This window comes from Panulirus ornatus, chromosome 59 (assembly GCF_036320965.1).
Source record: "Panulirus ornatus isolate Po-2019 chromosome 59, ASM3632096v1, whole genome shotgun sequence".
Lineage (NCBI taxonomy): Eukaryota > Metazoa > Arthropoda > Malacostraca > Decapoda > Palinuridae > Panulirus > Panulirus ornatus.
In genome coordinates, this window is record NC_092282.1 from 23,420,042 (window position 1) to 23,437,480 (window position 17,439).

Consider the following 17,439-nt stretch of genomic DNA (forward strand, 5'->3'; position numbering starts at 1 on the left):
TTACGACTGACACAGAAACGTTCTGCCGTATGTATCCCTCATGACCCATCCTACCTCGTCCTTACCCATTCAGGACCCATCCTACCTCGTCTTTACCCATTCAGGACCAATCCTGCCTCGTCTTTACCCACTCAGGACCAATCCGACCTCCTCTTTACCCATTTAGAACCAATCCTACCTCGTCCTTACCCATTCAGGACCAATCCTGCCTCGTCTTTACCCATTTAGAACCAATCCTACCTCGTTTTTACCTATTCAGGACCCATCCTATTTCGTCCTTACCCATTCAGGACCAATCCTACCTCGTCGTTACCCATTCAGGACCCATCCTACCTCGTCTTTACCCATTTAGGATCAATCCTACCTCGTCTTTACCCATTCAGGACCCATCCTACCTCATCTTTACCCATTCAGGACCCATCCTACCTCGTCTTTACCCATTCAGGACCCATCCTACGTCGTCCTTACCCATTCAGGACCCATCCTACCCCGTCCTTACCCTTCCTTCCTCTCCTCCAGTATCCTACTGATCAACCCGGTTCTTATCAACGTAGAAATCCCTCACAGTTGTTCATCATTTCCCCTCCTCATATGTGGGCAGCTTCCATAGCTTTCCTATCCTGCTTACTCAGTCCTATGTGTATCATTTCAGGTTCCTATTAACTTGGCAGGTGTCCATCCTTGTCTATTTACACATCAGCTTATTCGATGTTCTAAGATGAGATGCATTAAGCTCTACACCACTGATTCCTTTGGCCATATCCTATTCTGTTTCTCAATAGGACAAGCCGGTCATCCGATGCACGGTTACCCGTATACCATACTATCCTCGTTGATGCAATTTCCACTTCTTGTCTTCAGTAGGTTACCTATCTTCATTCCTGACGAAGTACCGACGCTTTTTTCCCGTCTTCTGTCGTATCTACTTATACATTAGGTCTTCCTTAAGTTAGGGACTGTTATGTACGTACCTCTTATTTCCAATGTGCTGTTCTCAACATCCCCTGTGAGCCTCTCCACTATACTCCTGACTTTCTTTTTGCGTTTCATTAACAGTTGTTCAGGGTAAGATAACCTCTTGAACCCCTCAATGACATATCTTTTCCTTGACTCCATGTACTTATCACTGCATATTCTCATTACCTTCGAAAAGAACCCAGTAATCACCCCCAGACTTTTCTCCTTCGTAATGAGTCATAAGATAAGGCTGAAAATCTTTCATGTTTAGGCTTTCTCAGTGTACCATAGACTACAGTGGCTGTCAAGTTTTCCTCCCTGGCCCAGGTTACCGTCATTTCTTTTGCCTCACCTGCATATGAGCTGATGGAATTCAGTCCTCGAACACGCTCTCCTCATCTCACACACACACACAACAGTTAACAACACGTAGCTCGCACGATTTGGCCACCTTCATCGATGTTTCCATTTGGTCTTTTGTCTTTTGCACATCATTCCTTCCAGAACATCATATTCTTCCTAAAGTTTACCGACACTCGCTCACACCAACTCTTATTTGCCCTCTTTTTCAACCCCTGCACCTCCTTCTTGACTTCCTACCGCTTTCTGTAATGAATCTCCCAATCGTTTGCACTCCTTCCCTGTAAGTTCCGCCCAAACACTTCTTTCTTTTCTTTCACCAACAACTTTACTTCTTCACCCCACCACTCTCTACCTTTCCAAATCTGCCCACCTCCCACATCTCACATGCTAAATGCATCTCTTGCCCATGCCATCACTGCTTTCATTCCTGACCCACTCCCCTCACGTCATTTAATCTCACCTTTTGCTATTCTACACTCAATCTCTCCTGGTACTTCTTCACACAAGTCCCTTTTCCAAGCTCTACTCTCACCTCTCTTTTCCCTCGACATTGTTTCCTCTTTGTCGAAAACCTCTACAATTCTTTACCTTCGCCTTCACAAGGTAGTGGTCAGACATCCTATCAGCTGCACTTCTCAGCACATCTACACCCAAAAAGTGTCTCTTTTATACGCCTGTCAATAATATATACGTGTGTATATCCCCTTTTTTTTTTAACCAGGTACTCCCAATCAACTGTCTTTTTTTAGCTCACAAATTCACAGACTGTTCACCATTTCCATTCATAACAGTGAATACTCTATGTGCCCCAATCATTCCCTCAACTGCCTTATTACTTACATTCGCATTCAAATCACTCATTATTGATACCTGGTCTCGTACATCAAAACTGCTGACAGCCTTGCTCAGCTGCGCCTAAAACATTTGCCTCTCATGATCTTTCTTCTCATGATCAGGTGAATAGGCATTGATAATCACTCATCTCTCTCCATCCATTTTCAGTTTTACCTATATCGATCTAGAATTTCCTTCATTGTACTGTTTCACACACGCTCACAGCTCATGCTTTAGGATTATCGCTACTCATTCCCAGGCTCTTGTCCTCTCACTAACCCGTGACTTTACTCCTAAGACAATTCCAGACCACTCATCCCCTTTACCCTTGAGCTTCGTTTCACTTAGAGCCAAAACATCCAGGTCTCTTTCCTCAAACATACTACCTGTTTCTTCTTTCTCATCTTGGTTACATCCACACACATTCAGACACCCTAATCTGAGCCTTCAAGGAGGATGAGCAATCCCCGCTTGACTCCTTCTTTTGTTTCCCCGTTTAGAAATAGAAATACAAGAAGGAGAGGGTTTCCAATCCCCCCCCCCCCCCACACACACACACACCCGCCCCCGCCCCCTTTTAGTCGCCTTCTACAACAAGCAGGGAATATATATATATATATATATATATATATATATATATATATATATATATATATATATATAGATAGATAGATAGATAGATAGATAGATAGATAGATAGATAGATAGATAAGGTATAAAAGAAAAAAATATACAGCAAAGTATTATACCATAGATAAGAAGACTGACAGTAAATGTAATAATAAACATAATTCGAGCAACTAACTCGTAAATGAAAAGTTAGAATTTGAAGAAGACCAAATAATTTATGTACTAACTTGACCTGGTTAAGTTATAAGTGGGAAGATGGTGTGACCATCACCCACGAGAGGGTGGGACATATATAATCATGAAACACTTCACTACGTACGAACTGAGTGTGAACTGAAATGTATATATATCATGTGGTCACCATCAGGACCACACTGGAATTAACACTTTAGAAACACTTCAGAAATGAACTTATTGAAAGCCTTTAACAGTGACATTACAGTGGGAGGCTAAACGCCCTTGGGATTCTAAAGTGGAGAAATATGTATGGCAATCCCAGCAGGTCAAAGGAATCACACTGGCATGGCAAAGAACATATACACACACTTTAAGAACGTCGAACCAAGGACACAAATAAGAGAGTACATAAGTGTACAGTCCTACCCTGAGGTACACCGAGAATACAGAGGTACAGAAATGTACAAGAACTCAGAGAGTAAACTGGAAATACTGACTGTCAATTGAGATGTAAGAAGAAGACTGTAGGAAAGATGGAGATACTGATTACCATGTGAGATGGAAGAAGACTGGATGGCAGAATTATATAAATCAAACGAAACCTTGATAAATGGGTCAAGACAGACCCAGATGACCCCTAACGACTGGGGTCATGTGTGGTGACAGCAGAGAGAAACAGTATCATTAAACAAACGAGATGTGTGATAAGTGCTTTGTGTTAGTTCTGCCACTGGCAAAAACCTCGTCTTTAAGGACCTGTAGGTAGGTAGGTAGGTAGGTAGGTAGGGAGGGAGGGAGGGAGGGAGGGAGGTACGCTTGTTGGTAAGTAGATAGGTTGGTAGGTAGGTTGGTAGATAGGTAGGTAGGTAGGTTGGTAGATAGGTAGGTAGGTTGGTAGATAGGTAGGTAGGTTGGTAGATAGGTAGGTAGGGTGGATGAAAGGAAAGTAGGTAGGTAGCACGTGTGTTGGTAAGTAGGTAGGTTGGATGGTAGGAAAGTATGTAGGTAGGTACGTTTGTTGGTAAATAGGTAGGTTGTTGGCTGGTTAAGTACGCAGGTAAGTTGATAGGTAGGAACGTAAGTAGGTAAGTTGGCTGTATGGTAGTTAGGTAAGGTGGCTGGTTGGTTGGTTGGTAAGTGGGTAGGTAAGTAGGTAGGTAAGTAGGTTGGTATGTAGTTATGTATGTAGGTAGGTAAATAGGTTGGCAGGTAGGTAGGTAAGTAGGTTGGTATGTAGTTATGTATGTAGGTAGGTAAATAGGTTGGCAGGTAGGTAGGTAAGTAGGTTGGTATGTAGTTATGTATGTAGGTAGGTAAATAGGTTGGCAGGTAGGTAGGTAAGTAGGTAGGCAGGTAAGTAGGTAGGTAGGTAAGTATGTAGGTAAGTAGGTAAATAGTTACTCTTTGAACGTCAGGTCCCGTCCCACTCCTATCCCTTCATCAGTACCCATCACCCCATTCCATATTCCCAATCTCTTCATCAGTGCCCATCACCCCTTCCCATTCCCACCTCTTCGTGAGCACCCATCACCCCATTCCCACCCCTTCATCAGCATCTCCCCTCCCACTGCCACCCCTTCATGAGCAACACCCATCACCCCTTCCCCATTCAGCTGGTCGAGCCGTCTTTCATATCTACCCTCTCCCTTCCCCCCTTCCCATTTAGTCCCATTCCCCCTTCCCGTCTCCATTCTTCCCCTACATCCTGTTCTCCAACAGTGGGGTCCGTCAGCGCCCCCATCCACCAGGAACACGTGTGGTGACAACCCAAGAGACCATCACCTCGGACCATCACAAGAGACCATCACCTCGGACCATCTGATCGGCCTCTCGCTAATGAGCGTAAGTACGACAGTGAGTGACATGGGGTTGTTATTGTTATCAGGTTGGGCCGCTCGCCGCTGGGGGCAGGAAGTGGCGCTGTGATCGCCGACAGCGGCGTCTGTTTCTCCCTGTTTGGGCGAGGAAGTGAGGGAGGGAGTTCGCGATTGTGAGAGGGGGAATTCGCGATTGTTTGGCGGTGTTTACGCGGTGAGTGAAGGGTTGAGGGTACATAATGGCGGAAGGAGGGTATTCTATATATTATTCCGATACTTGGAGACAATAATGACGTGACGATATAATCAGGGAGGAGAGGATTGGCCAGTCCTTCAGAAACAAGATCAGGGAAGAGGGAGAAGGAGGGAGAATTGGGTTAAAAGATTAGTCACTTTAATCAGCCATGTTGGCTTTGACCCGGGGACATGGCGTCCCTCCTCCTGTATTATAACACCCTGGCTTGCCGTAGTTGGCTGGGGGGAATGGCTCGGTCTTTGACCTGACCTTTCTGGTTCTGGTCAAAGGCTCAAGGTCATCGTACTCTAGGGTCGTATACCGTCGTGCTCAAGGGTCGTATACCGTCGTGCTCAAGGATCGTATACCGTCGTGCTCAAGGGTCGTATACCGTCGTGTTCAAGGATCGTATACCGTCGTGTTCAAGGATCGTATACCATCGTGCTCAAGGGTCGTATACCGTCGTACTCAAGGGTCGTATACCGTCGTGCTCAAGGGTCGTACCGTCGTGCTCAAGGATCGTATACCGTCGTACTCAAGGGTCGTATACCGTCGTGTTCAAGGATCGTATACCGTCGTGTTCAAGGATCGTATACCATCGTACTCAAGGATCGTATACCGTCGTGCTCAAGGGTCGTATACCGTCGTGCTCAAGGGTCGTACCGTCGTGCTCAAGGATCGTATACCGTCGTACTCAAGGGTCGTATACCGTCGTGTTCAAGGATCGTATACCATCGTCTCAAGGGTCGTATACCGTCGTACTCAAGGGTCGTATACCGTCGTGCTCAAGGGTCGTATACCGTCGTGCTCAAGGGTCGTACCGTCGTGCTCAAGGATCGTATACCGTCGTACTCAAGGGTCGTATACCGTCGTACTCAAGGGTCGTATACCGTCGTGCTCAAGGATCGTATGCCGTCGTGCTCAAGGGTCGTATACCGTCGTGTTCAAGGATCGTATACCGTCGTGTTCAAGGATCGTATACCATCGTGCTCAAGGATCGTATACCGTCGTGCTCAAGGGTCGTATACCGTTGTGCTCAAGGGTCGTATACCATCGTACTCAAGGGTCGTAAACCGTCGTACTCAAGGGTCGTATACCGTCGTGCTCAAGGGTCGTATACCATCGTGCTCAAGGATCGTATACCGTCGTGCTCAAGGGTCGTACCGTCGTGCTCAAGGGTCGTATACCGTCGTGCTCAAGGGTCGTATACCGTCGTGCTCAAGGGTCGTATACCGTCGTGCTCAAGGGTCGTATACCGTCGTACTCAAGGATCGTATACCGTCGTGCTCAAGGGTCATACCGTCGTGTTCAAGGATCGTATACCGTCGTGCTCAAGGGTCGTACCGTCGTGCTCAAGGATCGTATACCGTCGTGCTCAAGGGTCATACCGTCGTGCTCAAGGGTCGTTCCGTCGTGCTCAAGGATCGTACCGTCGTGCTCAAGGGTCGTTCCGTCGTGCTCAAGGATCGTATACCGTCGTGTTCAAGGGTCGAACCATCGTGCTCAAGGGTCGTACCATCGTACTCAAGGATCGTATACCGTCGTGCTCAAGGGTCGTACCGTCGTGCTCAAGGATCGTATACCGTCGTGCTCAAGGGCCGTACCGTCGTGCTCAACAAGGCAACATCTCAAAATAAACCGGTAGTAAAGATTGTGAGAAATATGTGAAGATACTCCAATAACTCCTGTACCATCCCATGGTCGAATCACAATACGAGAAAAATGATTTTTGACTTAAAATATTCGAGTGGAGAAATACAACTATTCATACACCACCATACACTCTACTGTAGATGTAGGAGGAAGATATCAGGGACTGTATACTTCTGTTGATTGTAGAGAGACGTCATGTATATGCTGGCCATACAGGAGGCTAAGTATACATCTGGCACGTACAGGGAGTTTATGTATACTTTCTGAGTGTACAGGGAGGGTGTGTGTGTATACATGTTGGCCATATAGGGAGGTTGTGTGTGTATACATGTTGGCCATACAGGAAGAGTGTGTGTATACATGTTGGCCATACAATGAGGGTGTGTGTATACATGTTGGCCATACAGGGAAAGTGTGTGTATACATGCTGGCCATACAGGGAAAGTGTGTGTATACATGTTGATCATACAGGGAGGGTATGTGTATACATGTATACATATGTGTATCCACAGGGAGGTACAGAGAAGCTTTACCTCAAGCTTATTAGCTTTGAGCATAGACCACTGGGTTAATCTGATGACGCCCTGCTACTGTATATGTTCGGCCACTTGTATACGCAAGGTAACCAGTAACTCATTACCGTAAGATAGCGCCAGGTAACTCACTACCGTAAGATAGCGCTAGGTAACTCATTCCCGTAAGATAGTGCCAGGTAACTCATTACCGTAAGTTAGCGCCAGGTAGCTCATTACCGTAAGATAGCGCCAGGTAACTCATTACCGTAAGATAGCGCCAGGTAACTCATTACCGTAAGTTAGCGCCAGGTAACTCATTACCGTAAGTTATCGCCAGGTAACTCATTAATGCAACTTACCTTCTAGTACTTCGCTAACGTAACTCAGTACCCGGTAACTCACGTAACTGTATCACATTACTGTATCACGTAACGTGATACAGTAACTCAGCAACGTGATACAGTAACTCAGCAACGTAATCCAGTAACTCAGAAACGTAATCCAGTAACTCAGCAACGTGGTACAGTAACTCAGCAGCGTGATACAGTAACTCAGCAACGTGATACAGTAACTCAGCAACGTGATGCAGTAACTCAGCAACGTAATACAGTAACTCAGCAACGTAATCCAGTAAATCTGCAACGTGATACAGTAACTCAGCAACGTGATGCAGTAACTCAGCAACGTAATACAGTAACTCAGCAACGTGATACAGTATCGCAGCAACGTGATACAGTAACTCAGCAACGTGATGCAGTAACTCTGCAACGTGATACAGTAACTCAATACCCCTGAGTTTCAGCCTTAAGTAACTCAGTAACGCCCATGCAACAATGACAAGTCATGTAGATCACGATCGAGTCCCCTTACGGTGGCTTTTGAGATCCATTCCTCTTCCCAACTTTTCACACAATATTAGGCGTATAATACAGCCCTCCCCCCCTCCCCCCCCTTCCCCTCCTCTTCGACAAAAGCCAGCCAATAGAAAACGGCAAGTGGGGTCTTCACCCACCAACACTTCCATAAATACTTTCAAAAACTTACTGTGAAATATGGTTAAAGGGGAAGGGGGGGGAATGGAGGGGGAATGGGGAGGGAATGGGAGGGGAAGGAAGGGGAGGAGGAGGGAGGGGTGGATATGTAACACCATTCATAACAAGGGTTGTGTTACATACCCTCGGCTGGTGAGGGGGGGGGAGGGTGGTGTGTTGCCTTTTGTAACGCGTATTTTATAGTCACTGTTTAACCCCCCCCCCACACACCCCTCACCCCCTCCCCTCACCCTTCCCCTCACCCTCTGCGGTCGTAACCCTCACCAGGCCTGTGGGGTGGGGTTCGAGGGGGGTTTCGAACCCTATGTGAGGTTGGACGACGGTCCGTTTTTTTTTGGACTCTGGCCGCGCAGGCGCAAAAGGAAGGAGGAGGAGGAGGTACGTAAACACAACACCCCCCCAACCCCCCCAACCAACCCCCCCAACCCCCCCAATCCCCCCCCCCATCGGCCGCTATGCCCTTTTCAAACCCAGTGTGTGTCAACCTCCTCGAAGGGCGCATGGTTCACAGGAGCGATATATCAGGGTGTCCGGCTGGCTCTCTCTCTCTCTCTCTCTCTCTCTCTCTCTCTCTCTCTCTCTCTCTCTCTCTCTCTCTCTCTCTCTCTCTTTCTCTCTCTCTCATTCATATACCCTCACTTGAACACACACACACACAATGTACTTACTTACACACACACACATTTACTTATAAACATGTACATATGTACGTGTACTTAGAGACATGTACTTACGCATACATACACACGCACACACACATGTACTTGAATGTACTTACACACACGTACTTAAAGGCACACAAACTTGGGTAGACTCAAGTGGACACCAAGATACATAGGAAAAATAGGCACACACACACACACACACACACACACACACACACACACACACACACACACACACACGGGGCCCGCCAGATGAATTTGAAAAGCCCGCTCGTCCACCACTCACATAAGGCATTCTCATACACCACATCCGAAACTGTGGCGTTTCCTCTCGTCTCTATTACCTCGTCTAAATCATATCAATATTCCACATTCCCCATCCTCACTTTACCATCACTTATCCCTCCAGGGGGGCAAGGGTCTCGTTACGTTAATTAATCAAGTGATTAACGGGTCAATGGTGAGGATAGAGGTGGGTGCGTAGCGGAAGGCAAGGTCAGCGAGAGAGGATCCGGACGCGGCGGGAGGGTGTATGGCGGCCTCGCCGCCTCCTCGTCGTCTCCGTTGGAATGACATGTCACAACTGTGTTGTCGTGGTCACCTACTCCACCCTGACAAAAGACCCGGCTAATACAATTCTCCAGGTGAAGTACAGGCCGGTTAAGAGCCGCCCGTTGGAGATTAGAGGCGGACCGGACTGCCTTCTGATCCGGCCGGCCGACTAGAGGGACGGACGGACAGACGGACGGACGGACGAAAGGACGGACGGACAGACGGACGGACAGACGAAAGGACAGACGGACGGACGGACAGATATTTAGTTACTGACGAACATTACACGAAAAGATACGAAGCTGAAAAGCTAAAAATTTATCTATCTATTTATCTGTCTATCTATTTATCTATGTATCTGTCTCTGTCTATCCATCTATCTATCTATCTATCTATCTAGCTATCTATCTATCTATCTATCTATCTATCTATATATATATATATATATATATATATATATATATATATATATATATATCAAGAACTTCGTGGTCACCCCGCGCGTCGTTTTCTTCAGCCCTCGTGTAATGTGATCAGCGAGAATTATAAAGGAAATAGCAGAGTTATAATGGTTTCAAGTCCAAAAGCTCCCAGTGAGGATATAGTACTGAAGTAGGAAAAATAATCTAACTAAAGTAGGAAAAATAATCTAACTAAAGTAGGAAAAATAATCGACTTCGAATAAAGAAAAAATATAAATGAAAGCAGTTAAAAAAGCACCAATAAAGTGAGTTACAAAAAAAAAAAAAAGAAAAAGAAATGGTTGGGTCCCGCGTGAGATCCACACCTCAAGCCGACACAATATTTTGATTCATTCGGTTAAAAGTTGGGCCGACCTGAGAGGCCACGACCCTCCGACCACCTGCCTCTGACGACCACCCTATTATCGCGACCACCTTGCTGTAAGGACCACACTGCTATAAGGACCACCTTGCTGTAAGGACCACACTGCTATAAGGACCACACTGCTATAAGGACCACCTTGCTATAAGGACCACCTTGCTATAAGGACCACCTTGCTATAAGGACCACACTGCTATAAGGACCACACTGCTATAAGGACCACCTTGCTATAAGGACCACCTTGCTATAAGGACCACCACGCTATAAGGACCACCTTGCTATAAGGACCACACTGCTATAAGGACCACACTGCTATAAGGACCACACTGCTATAAGGACCACCTTGCTATAAGGACCACCTTGCTATAAGGACCACCACGCTATAAGGACCACCTTGCTATAAGGACCACACTGCTATAAGGACCACCTTGCTATAAGGACCACCTTGCTATAAGGACCACACTGCTATAAGGACCACCACGCTATAAGGACCACCTTGCTATAAGGACCACCTTGCTATAAGGACCACCTTGCTATAAGGACCACACTGCTATAAGGACCACCTTGCTATAAGGACCACCTTGCTATAAGGACCACCACGCTATAAGGACCACCTTGCTATAAGGACCACACTGCTATAAGGACCACACTGCTATAAGGACCACACTGCTATAAGGACCACCTTGCTATAAGGACCACCTTGCTATAAGGACCACACTGCTATAAGGACCACACTGCTATAAGGACCACACTGCTATAAGGACCACCTTGCTATAAGGACCACCTTGCTATAAGGACCACCACGCTATAAGGACCACCTTGCTATAAGGACCACACTGCTATAAGGACCACCACGCTATAAGGACCACCTTGCTATAAGGACCACCTTGCTATAAGGACCACCTTGCTATAAGGACCACACTGCTATAAGGACCACCTTGCTATAAGGACCACACTGCTATAAGGACCACCTTGCTATAAGGACCACCTTGCTATAAGGACCACCTTGCTATAAGGACCACCACGCTATAAGGACCACCTTGCTATAAGGACCACCTTGCTATAAGGACCACACTGCTATAAGGACCACACTGCTATAAGGACCACCTTGCTATAAGGACCACCACGCTATAAGGACCACCTTGCTATAAGGACCACCACGCTATAAGGACCACCTTGCTATAAGGACCACACTGCTATAAGGACCACACTGCTATAAGGACCACACTGCTATAAGGACCACCTTGCTATAAGGACCACCTTGCTATAAGGACCACCACGCTATAAGGACCACCTTGCTATAAGGACCACACTGCTATAAGGACCACCACGCTATAAGGACCACCTTGCTATAAGGACCACCTTGCTATAAGGACCACCTTGCTATAAGGACCACACTGCTATAAGGACCACCTCACTTTTAGGACCACCTCACTATGAGGACCACCTTACTATAAGGACCACCTTACTATAAGGACCACCTTACTATGAGGACCACCTTGCTATAAGGACCACCTCACTTTTAGGACCACCTTACTATAAGGACCACCTTGCTATAAGGACCACCTTACCATAAGGACCACCTCACTTTTAAGACCACCTTACTATAAGGACCACCTTAGTAGAAGGACCGCCTTGCTATAAGGACCCCCTTACTTCAAGGACCACCTTACTATAAAGACCATCTTACTGTAAGGACCACCTTACTATAAGGACCATCTTACTAGAAGGACCATCTTATTATGAGGACCACATTACTATATCAATGTAGTGTCCTCCAGCAGATAACCTGGTCATAGACCATCAGGTCTTGTGTTATCTGTCCTTCCCATGTACTGTCCTCCAGCAGATAACCTGGTCATAGACCATCAGGTCTTGTGTTATCTGTCCTTCCCATGTACTGTCCACCAGCAGATAACCTGGTCATAGACCATCAGGTCTTGTGTTATCTGTCCTTCCCATGTACTGTCGTCCAGCAGATAACCTGGTCATAGACCATCAGGTCTTGTGTTATCTGTCCTTCCCATGTACTGTCCTCCAGCAGATAACCTGGTCATAGACCATCAGGTCTTGTGTTATCTGTCCTTCCCATGTACTGTCGTCCAGCAGATAACCTGGTCATAGACCATCAGGTCTTGTGTTATCTGTCCTTCCCATGTACTGTCCTCCAGCAGATAACCTGGTCATAGACCATCAGGTCTTGTGTTATCTGTCCTTCCCATGTACTGTCCTCCAGCAGATAACCTGGTCATAGACCATCAGGTCTTGTGTTATCTGGCCTTCCCATGACCTGACCTCCAGCAGATAACCTGGTCATAGATCATATAGGTCCATTGAAGTGGGTAGATGTAGAAAAATTTCTCATCCTCGTCAGCATCTACTTCAAATCTACTTCATTGAGTCCATCAATCGTAGGTACAACTTGTTATCGCCTTAGGCCTTGCTTAAATCCATCTAATTCTTTCCCTTTATCCCAGAGGTCTTCACATCTTCACATACTTTCCCTCTCCATATGACCTTCCATTTGAGGCATCAGTGATTTAAGTCTTGAAATTGTCCTGTTCTACGATTCTCTGTAATATCTTCACCCTCCGTTTTCTAACTGATTCCCTCAGTGTTACATCATAAGCACCCATGTCCCATTTTCTATCTCAAAAGTCTGCCATTTTAGCTGAACACCAGCTGGTCTTGTATTTATGCCGCCATGCGCGTGCCCTGTTCTCACCATCTACTCGGCCCATAAAATGTTCAGACTGTTATGTCTATAACTGTTCATGTTCTTCTTTGCTACGGCTTCACTTGATATTCACCCCCCCCCCCGCACATGTCTGTTCTAGTGTTACCAAGTCTCTGTTCTGCAGCGTCTGTTCTTCATGTTCCGGGTCTGTTGAACAGTCTCAGCTAGTGTTCTTGTTCTCCCTTCCCAGTCAGTGTTATCAATAGTTATTGTGTGGTATACTTGGGAAGAAAGAAGAGAATGTCTATTCTCTCTATTTCATTCATCTCTTCTTCTTTCCTCTAATCACATAGTTTCTTGATCTTCTTCGCTGATGTAGTTTCTACGCCATTCTGTAATTAGCTTTTCAAACTGCTAAGAATTTTTTCCCCATTCTGTAATTAGCTTTTCAAACTGCTAAGAATTTTTTCCCCTTTCTGTAATTAGCTTTCCAAACTGCTAAGAATTTTTTCCCTTTCATTTGGTAATATATTTTTCATGTATCTTTTCTTTTTATGTATTTTCTGTTCATCTCATCAGCTGTGGCAACTTATGATCTCGTTTCTATAAAATTTCAACCAATTTTCATAGATTTTTAGTTTCTGATGATCGATAATTTTGTATAAATTTTTCTGTTTGGTTTTTTATCATTAATTTTTTTTTTTGTTTCAAAAGATTCTCAGTGTTTGTCTTCCTTCAGATTGGCACAAAATGACTGATCGTGTTACGCTCACTTGTCTCAATTCATTTCTGTCTCTTGGTCAAATTAAGAAATTTTTGCTTTGCCTCTGTGTGTGTGTGTGTGTGTGTGTGTGTGTGTGTGTGTGCGCGCCGTAGTAGTTATGGCGAAACTGTGATATCATATTCCATCTCCCATCATTCCTCCTAATATATATATATATATATATATATATATATATATATATATATATATATATATATATATATATATATATATTCCTGTGAGTCCACGAGGAAAATGAGACACGATAAGTTCCCAAGTGCACTTTCGTGTAATAATCACATCATCAGGGGAGACACAAGAGAGAAATATAACAGTCAGTTAATATACATCGAAGAGACGAAGCTAGGACGCCATTTGGTAAACATGCGATTGTCCAAAACAGACAACGAGCGTTCATTAACTTATCATTTTACAAATTCTATCAACAATAAAGTTATCTAATTTGTATAGACCATCACTAATATAATGATTGAAATTCTTTGTGTATCTAATAATAGAAGATTCAATGATATTTGTCGTGGTAATAGTGTTAGACTTGATAACTGAAATGGTATTACTCCAGTCAATACAACGATCATAGTTTTTAACGTGATTAAACAAGGCATTTGATTCTTGTCTCGTTCTTATGCTATATTCATGTTGCTTAAGTCTAACAGAAAGATCCTTACCAGTCTGCCCAACATAATATTTATCACAATTTCTACATGGCACTTTATTGATGCATCCAAGAGAATTTTCTGGTGAATTCTGATTAAGATATTCTTTATAGTATTATTGTTGCTGAAGGCAACATTTACATTAAAGGATTTAAGCAACATGGAAAGTGAAGTGAAATTATTATCAAAAGGGAGAACTAAAAGATTCTTGGTGTCATTGGGAGGTTTGGGCTCAACTCTATAAAATGATTTCTTAGTTAACTTTAGGGATTTATCGATGAAAGATCTAGGGTACTTTAACTTAGATCCAATTGAATATATCTTCTCAAACTCATCATCAATAAACTTTGGACGGCAAATACGTAATGCCCTAAGGAACATGGATTGAAATGATGATAATTTAACTCTGTCATGTTGAGTAATATTGGATATATGAGCATACACTGGTAGGTTTTCTGTATATGCTAATCTTTACGTATTTGCAGTCCAGAGTTTATTGATGATGAGTTTGAGAAGATAAATTCTATTGGATCTAAGTTGAAGTACATGTACATACAAATACATATACATATCAACATATACCCGTATACGTACATATACATACACAGACATATACATATATACACATATACCTATTCCTACTTCCTTGCCTTCATCCATTCCTGGCGCTACCCCCCCGCCCCACAGCACACGCCCGTGCCGCCCTCACTGTGTACCTCCTCACCCAGGACGGCCTTGATTAGAGCATGTTTTCCTCGTCTCACGTCGGGCACTGTATAGAAAACGGCTCGTGAGGGGTTTGAGTGGCTCCACCTCGGTTAGGGGGGGAGGGGGAGCCTCGGCTCAGGTGATATATGCACGCCAGGTTTGGTGACGTCCTCGTTCGTATCTCCTAATGATTATTTTTTTTTCTCTCTCTCTCTCTCTTTTCACCTAACAGTTCAACCTAAACACTGGCTTCTCTCTCTCTCTCTCTCTCTCTCTCTCTCTCTCTCTCTCTCTCTCTCTCTCTCTCTCTCTCTCTCTCTCTCTCATTACTCGCCATCATCTCTGACACATTTCTCTGTATCTACTTCCCGTCTAATGATAATGATAATAATAATGAATACTAATGATAATAATGATAATGACAAAGGTAATAATAATGATAACAATGATAATAATAATAGATAAAGAATAAAAACATCTCTCCTGAATCTATCGAAGTCTTTCCTCTTTACCGTCCAATCTATTGTAAACCTCTTGACTTATGATAATGATAATCATTGTCATAATAAGTGAAGAGGTCGGCAACTCCATCTCCTCCTCCTCCTCCTCCTCCTTCCGTGGTGTACAGGACCATAGAACTTATTGCCTGGAGGCACACACTCCCTCTCCTTCCCTCCCTCCCTCAGGTTAGTACACTGAAAGGTATTTTCCCGCCTCAACCAGAACAGTAAACACATTTTTTCCCCCCCGATGTCTTGGCCAGCGTAACCGCAGCAACGTCATCTGTCGGCGGAGAATGTGGCTAATAAAGGGTTTGGGCGGGCAACATTAAGAGAGTAATGATATCCTAAGCGTATTACGAGCCACTCAGGGTGGGGTTGGAACCCTTCAAGCGCGCTCCGGAGGCGGGATGAGGAGAATCAAGAGGACTTTGTGGTATTTAATCACCGTCGTTTATGAACCTTATATCCAGTCGGCGCGGGGAATATTGGCGCGCGTCGGAGGGCCGCTCCGCCCTCATGTAAACACGGGGACATGGAGGATTAGCAGTGGATACCTGGATATCCCACAGGAACATCAACCCTTGGGAAGACGGAAAGAGGAGAGGGAAAAGGAAGAATGTGGTGAGGATGAGGGAAGAAAGAAAAGTTAGGATAATTAAGGAAAGATAAGATGGTAGATAGATAGAAGGGGCATAGGAAAAATAAAAGAGGGTATCGTCTTGGAGAAAATTGTTCGCGCTAATGTAAACACGATGCATGTAGGATTAGCAGTGGATACCTGAAGCCGATACGTACGTCAGAGGGTGAACGAAGTGGACATGAAAGTCATTCAGAAAAACACGAGAATGAAAATATGAAAGAATAGAAAGAGGACCACAACATAGGGCTTTCATCTCCAGGATGTAAAACATTTACATCATGACACACATAACTTTCGACGATTTACGAGAATAATGGACAATCCTTGGATACACTATTCATAATAGATATTCTAGGTAATGTTCAGTTGATCACGGTGATAGACAGTGTCTGACGCTAGGGAAAATGAAAACGTATAAACTTACAAATGACTAAGTTGTGGTTCGTTCCTCTAGTTCTTATGAATCGTTAGGTCAGAGGCCATTCTGTCGTACCCTAGGCTCGTACCGTAGTGTTCAAGGGTCGTACCGTCGTGTTCTAGTCGTACCGTCGTATTCCAGGGTCGTACTACCGTGGTCAAGAGTCTTACCGTCGTATTCAAGGGTCGTACCGTCGTGTTCAAGGGTCGTACCGCCGTGCTCAAGAGTCGTACCGTCGTGTTCAAGGGTCGTACCGTCGTGTTCAAGGGTCGTACCGTCGTGTTCAAGGGTCATTGCTCCGTTCTTTAAGCAGTGCTGAAGAAACTGACCCACTGTAAAAACAGATAACTTTTTTTCCAGTGGGTCTCCAATGAGTAGTTCGGTCGTTAGGGAGTTGCGGATTTTGACAAATGGCTGGTTCAGTGATTAACAGAAGGTTGACACAGTGGAGGGTAATCAAAGTTATGAACTCAAAATGACTTTCTTCTTAGCTTATAATTGTAGTGTGTTTGGTGTTCCTCTTTGCCTAGTTCTACTAATTAGGGGCCCTAGTTTGTTTGTTTGTCTATCAGTTAACATCCTGGGTAAACAAACTAATCTTGATAAGTTCAAACCTGACACCTGATATATATAAATATATATATTTATACATATTTTGTTTTTCATACATATTCGCCATTTCCCACGTTAGCGAGGTTCCGTTAAGAACAGAGGACTGAGCCTTTGAGGGAATATCCTCACTTGGCCTCTTCTCTGTTCT